The sequence below is a fragment of the Octodon degus genome, unplaced genomic scaffold, assembly GCF_000260255.1.
Source record: "Octodon degus isolate 3935 unplaced genomic scaffold, OctDeg1.0 scaffold00164, whole genome shotgun sequence".
NCBI lineage: Eukaryota > Metazoa > Chordata > Mammalia > Rodentia > Octodontidae > Octodon > Octodon degus.
This window is the reverse complement of record NW_004524740.1, coordinates 1,004,374-1,011,239: the sequence shown is the minus strand read 5'-3', so window position 1 is coordinate 1,011,239 and position 6,866 is coordinate 1,004,374.

Below are 6,866 nucleotides of genomic sequence, written 5' to 3'. Positions count from 1 at the left end.
ATTAAATAGAAATGAAACAGTTTCAAAACAGGTTAGAAGAACAGTTACATTAATTAATACATTGCATACTGTTGTCTTCATAGTATTTATTCAGAGGACAAGATGCAGATATGATATCTTGTCTAGACACTATTAATACAAATCTTTCTTCTCAATGAATTAAGAGAAAGCTGTATATCTATCCTAACTATCTTGTGTATGTATATATATATCTTTTCTGTCTCTCTCTCCCCCCCCCACTTTCCTGTATATAAAATTCTCTTTTCCCTTCCAGGGACATTTTCTACCATGATGTCTGTGAACTGGTTTCTTATTTCATTTGCATTGTCTCCTGCCTTTTTATTGATGCTGATCAATCTTACGTTTTTCTTCTTTGCACCATGTAGCAGCTACTGGATTGATGTTTTGTGGTTCCCTTGCTGTTTTTGAGCAATCTTTATTTTTGTGATTGCTAACCACAATCCACTCCTCTGTATCTGAGATTCTGCCCACACACTGGCCCATTCTTTTTTTCCTTTTCTTATGTATTTAGGACAGGGTCTATAGGATCTAAAGGGTCTAAAAGATCTCACTACATAGATTGGACTCAGAGTGATTCTCCTGTGTTCAGCCTCCTGAGTGCTGGGATTACAGGCATGTGCCACCATGCTTAGTCTCAATTGCAGTCTCAGTGCACCCTGGTGGTGGAGTCATCATGGCATTCCAGGGATTGAACCTCAGCTGCTGCACTCTGTCTAAGCAGGCACGTTAGTCCTGAGCTATCAGGACAGCCCTCACATTGGTCCCTTCTAATGAGTGTACTTTCAACGAAACTGTTAGTCTACTGAATATCTGTTTGAATCTGTTTTGTAGATTCCATTTTTTCCTTCTTTTGGGTGTTCATAGATTTCATCAGTTTCCTTAGTTCCTCTATCTTTTTATCTGCTTCTGTTATAGAGTCATTGAATGGGTATTTGATTATAGTGAATATCTCTATAACTATCTCAGAAATTATTTTTTTTAGAGTCACTTTCATCTGCTTAGTTACTTCCACTGCGACCACTTCAGAATGTCCATCTGAATGGCTTTTGGATTGCTCCAGTTCATTGTCCTCTGAGTTTCTCTTTTGTGAGCTGAACATTTTTGTTTGTATCTTGTTTAAATGTCTCATTATTTTGTGTTTTTTGTTTAATTTCTGGGGTTATACTTATAAATTGCTTATGGTAAGTAACTCTATTGCTAGTATTAGAAACCATTCAGAAGGGCTGGGGAGATAGCTCAGTGGTCTAAGCACATGCCTGGCAAACATAAGGACCTGGGTTCTATCCATGCTATCACATGCCATGCCAGCGCCGGGTGCCCAGCCGACAACCAAAACAGGGCATGCTGGCACATGCCTGTAATACCACTGCTGGGCAGGCTGAGATGGGAAGATCACTATGAGCTGTGTGGTGAGACCCTGTACCAAAGAAATTTTTAAAAATCCCTTAGGAAATGACTACTGCTTAGGGTTTCAAGTCTGTTGCAAGGGAGCCTGTCCATTAGTTCAGTTGTTTAAGTGACTGCTTAGACAAAGCAATCAGGCTCAGGTTGCTGTGGTTCAATCCCCATATCCTCATACCTTAACAGACCTGCACTGAAGGTATCCTGAACCAGATCCCCCCCAAAAAAATCCTTCTCAAGTCTGTTGCAAGATCCTACGTCTTCAGTTTATTGAAGATGAGAAGTTTTTGCTTAGTTGGTCCAGTCTCTCATTCTTTGGCACTAGCCTGTAGTATTTTTTATGATGGTTAGGTAATTATAGTCTTGGTATACCATGAAGAATGACTGGTTAGAACAATAATGTCACTTCGGTTAAAGTGACATGATCAGCAATAACAACAGCATCCAACACAGCCTATAAAGGGACTCATAGCAGTGCCTATTAATTTTCCACCTTTAATGGCATCTATGTGGTTCTATAAAAAAAAAATCTAAAATGAAGCAGAAAATTGTAGGCAGTAAGCAAGCCCTCAATATGGAAAGTCATTGCTCATGAGGGAAAATATGAATGGGAGAGTAGCAAAAATAGAGAAATAAAAAAAGGAAGAAATCATAAGCAAGGCTGGAGGCACAGGGAAGATCATGCAAGTTTGAGAAACTGGGGCAGAAGACAGGAGGAAAGGAGAGAAGAAAGAAATAAAAACAAGACCAGATCAGTAACAACGAATCTAGGAACCATATTCACATTCATATAAAAACAAGAAAAAAAAAAAAGAAAACCAGAAACAAACAATAGAACAAGAAAATAAAGCAAAAGCAGAAAAGAAGATAAAAATGTCCACTTTCAGCTGTGTCTCTGCTGCCAGGTAGACAGCGTACACAGAAGCAGTGCATGTCCATGTAGGTCAACTGCAGCAGGCGAGTAGCAGCTTTGTGGCGGGCTAGAGGAAGGTGCCAGTGAGGCTGGACCTCTGTTTCCCTTAAGTTCAGGCTGCCCTCAGGCTGTGAGGCTGCAATCAGACCAGCACAGCCCGCTATAGTCGTCTTCTAAGGGTTGAGCTCTGCTGAGAGCCACTAGGTGGAGCTAGCAACCATTCCAAGTCCCAAGGTCAGTTTGCCTCTCTCTGAGATGGCTTTCGGGCCAATCAGTCTTGCTTGCAGGAGGTCCCAAGGGGACACCTCCCCAGCGACTGCAGTCCACTGTATCCACTGTAGTCCATCGCATCCACTCTTTGTTTTGCTGGAGCGTGTCTCCATGGAGGCCTCTGGGGTTGCCAGCCAGTCACTGTGCATCTGCAGCTTCAACTTCCACTCCCATGCAGTTAGTCTAGGCTCAGGAGAAAGTGCTACCAGCCTCTTCCTTCTTCTTCATTGAAGTTTCTTTCTTTACTCTTTCTATAGGCTTCAGTTCTCACTTTGGTGTTTTGTAGGTCCCAGGGACCCACTTCTGACATTTTTGCTTCCTCAGTTTGCCATCTTCCAGTGTTTGGACATAAAATCTTGGAAACACTTTTTCTTTTCTGCTCACCTCGCTGCCATCTTCCCAGCAGTCATAGCTTGGGTGTTTGAGGAAGGCTTAACACCTGCCTTTTTTATCTTCAGGACCTTGGACAGAACTTTTTGTTTCTGGGAAGGGATTACTTGTTGGCTCAATGAATTATCTGCTTAGATATCTGGGGACAATCTGTAAAGCAATAGGAAGAATGACTAGAAGTGGCTATCTGCCACGCAGTTATATAATTATATATTTAAATTTTTTTCTTTCTTTTTTTGTATTTTAGGTAAGGGTCTACAGAATGTTCAGGGTCTCACTACTAGATTGGACTTCTGTGATCTGCCTGTTTACAGCCTCCCAAGAGTTGGGATTATAGGTGTGTGCCATGACGCCTAGTCTCAATTGCCATCTTAGTGCACTCCAGGGGCAGGGCCGGCACAGCAGTCCTGGGAATTGAAATCCTGGCGCTTTAATCCACTGAGCTATTTGGCAGGCCCTATTTAAAATTATTTTTAGGGTATACTTTTGCTGTTGTAAAGGAGGGAACCAGAAATGAACAAGGGATTTAAATAATGCATGTAAATCAAGAAATAGAGGTTTGAACCTATTATATATGCTAAAAATCATCCAACAAGACAAATATTTTTGATTCTGCATTAGAAATACAAATATTTAATTGAAAGTTATTGAAGGGTCAGGGAGATGGATCAGTAGAATAAGCGCTTCCCTGGCAAGAGCAAGGGTCTGAGTTCAATCCCTGTTTCTGGAAAAAAAGAAAGAAAGAAAAGTTATTGGACTGCAAGCTGATCTTGGCCAGAATGAGAACTTTGCCTGAAGGTATGTGAGGGATGATTGAGATATATGGCAAATGTTTACATTTTTAAAAACTATTCAATTAAAGACATATTACCATGAGTTTTCCTCAAACTCACTATTACTTGCAAACATCCTGCTACTCTTTACATTTTCTGAAGAACTTCTGGGAATTTGTGTGTGTGTGTGTGTGTGTGTGTGTGTGTGTGTGTGTGTTTTAATAAAAAAAGAAATATGTTTGATGAAGTCCTGCTGAATGCCATGCAGCAGAATGGAAGCCATATCTAAAACACTGAATGGAATATTGCTTTAATCTGACTAAATGCTATGTGTTTCATGATAAGCATATAAGTTCACCTTGTGGATTTCTGAACTAATGTTAGAGGTACATATAGCAAACTATTAGACTACATAAATAAAGGGGTATAAGAGCCAGTGGGTTATAATTGTCCTTCCTTTAAAAAGGTTTATAATTTACCTGTCAGCTCGAATGCTCATGTTTTGGTTACACATGTTCAAATCCCTCAAGAAATTTGTTCTTTCTTAGAAGAAAACCAGGTGATCATCCAGGTAAAATTTATAGCAAATATGCTAGATTACATTTAGATTCCTTTCACTAGTATTCACCAGATTTTGTCTATAGAGAGATATTAGGCCTTAACTGTCCATGTCATACAGCCCAGCTGAGCTGAGCCCTCTGCAGGCTTTCCTGCCTCATTACAAGGGAAGCTATCTTCACATTCCATGGGCAGAGCTAATTGCCCTCAAAGATGCTTCCTCTATCAGTCTAATCCTATGTCAGGAAATCCACTACAGGGGAAGTTGCCCTCACTTTCCTTGAATGACACAAGCTGCAGAAGTTAGAAGGGTTTGCAGGAATGAATTGGTCTCAGTTGAGGTGTTTCATAGTAGAAAGGATACAGAATGGAATTATAGACAGAAAATGAGAGTAGGGATACTAGCAGCCTACAGGAATGAAGTCTAGTTGGAAAACAGGGAAAACATTATTTCCCTTGATCCAGACAGACAGAAAGGGACATTTCAAGCAAAAATGTCCAAAGCTGTTAGAGAAGAAAAAAAGACTGTTCATGATGGAGTCAGAGGAAGTTTCAAATTGAGGTGGTCATGGGTCTTCCCCTCTCAGCCTGAGGGAACCCATGTTAACTGCCAATATAAGGAGAGAGCCTGTTAAACTAGATGCTCATGTAGATGTGTCAGTAGTTACCCAGCCAATGGCCCCACTTGCCAACTGGAGAGTACTCAGTGTTTCCCCTAGGTCCTGTAATTCATGTGCCCCCAGTGATAACAATAATTGGCAGTTTATTTGAGACAATACCCAATGGCCACAGAAGATAAAAAAAAAAGAGATTAAATCCCACATCTAAGAGATCTCTGCTAATGGACCTACGAAAAGTTCTAACTAGTCTTTTCATAATTAAAAACTTTAAGATGTTATGACATTCCAGATCTTTCTAATGTTTTAATAGCTGTTCAAAATATTAGATATTCAAATCAATGATATGTAAGATGCTGAGGTCCCCTGAACTCTATCTTTATCATTTTTATGGGAAGTCATTACTGTCTACTTGGTGAAAATCATTTTTGGTTGTATTCATAATTATCCTGTTGTGATTATTTGATCCATGTATGTTTAATAGTTTCTTTGACTTTGTCTACTCCAGATTTAAAGCTATTGCACCTACCCAAGATAACAATGCCTGGTGTCTTTTAAGGGCCTTTAGGTAGAACCTCTGGAGAGTATCTCTGACTGCCGGTCAACAACTTACAACCTCTTTCAGCCTGAAGAAGTCAGAATGGTCATCGCCCAAGGTTCCCTCATGGCAGTATGGGTTACTTCTTCAGAGGGGGCAGTGTTGTATGCAGCTGAATTAGATAGAAATATTATAGGATGTCAGACAGGACCAGGCCCTCAAGGAGCCAATATGGAAGACAAGGTGACTTTGCAACTTGGAAGAGACAGACACCCCTGATAGGCCAGATTTTGAGACAAAAGAGGAAACATATAGCTACATATTTCCCTAGGGATGGGCAACAGGGATTGATATTCTAAATAGGTATCAATCACCTTGAACAAGCCCACATTAGTCACTAACCAAACCCCCAACAGGAAGAGACCTTGTACTGTATTCATGCCCACTTGCTATGTGACTCGCTTCCCCATTTGATACTAGATTTAATCAATTTTACCTGAGCAATGGTGCTTGTAATCTCATTGGTTGACTGTGGTTTGTCCCACCTTATGTCCACCTGAGTTCCCATGTTCTCCATCACCTTAGACCCACCTCACCACATGGTATTCTTCTATAAAAGTCCCTGGAAGAGACAGCTTCTTGGGGATCACCCACTTGGGCCACTCTTCTGTCCCTCTCTTGAACAGAAGCTTTCTTTCCCCCAGTAAATATATTCTGCTCAAAACAAAAAAACAGATAAAGAAAAACATTATGATGAGTCCTCATTTACCTTATTCACTAGATCTTCACCAAATCAAAGTGACCAAGAAAGGTTAAACATTTTAAATCAAGCCAGAACACTATGGCAGCCACAAGAATACAACTAAAGATATTCATGGAAGGTGTCTTCCGGAACTGCTTCAGAAAATGGCAAGAACACTGGGGTAAGCGTGTTTGAAACAACGATATTTTGAAGTGGATTTATGATCTTATGTCTTTAATAAAATTGAAAAAATTTAAATATTCCCTGTATTTAAATTTCCCTTTTCCATCACACCTTGTATCTGTCTTATAAGTAATCTGTAGATTACAGGTGAGCTTCATCTGGAAAATTAATATCTCAATTTCTATTTGTGGCAATAATAAATTTTTAATGCTCAATTCCTGTTTATGATTCACAGAGATTCACTAGTATATTGCTTTATCGTTACATGAGATATGATCTTTGATGGTTGGAAACTTTCAATTATTCTCCACAGCAGTGTTTCTTTTTTTTCATAATTTTATTGATAAACAAATAGCAATGAGACAGTTTCAAATCAAATTGCTAGGACAGTTTCAATAATTAACACACTGCATACATTCTTCTTAGTGGTTAATTGCTGTACAAGATGCGGACTTGAGAT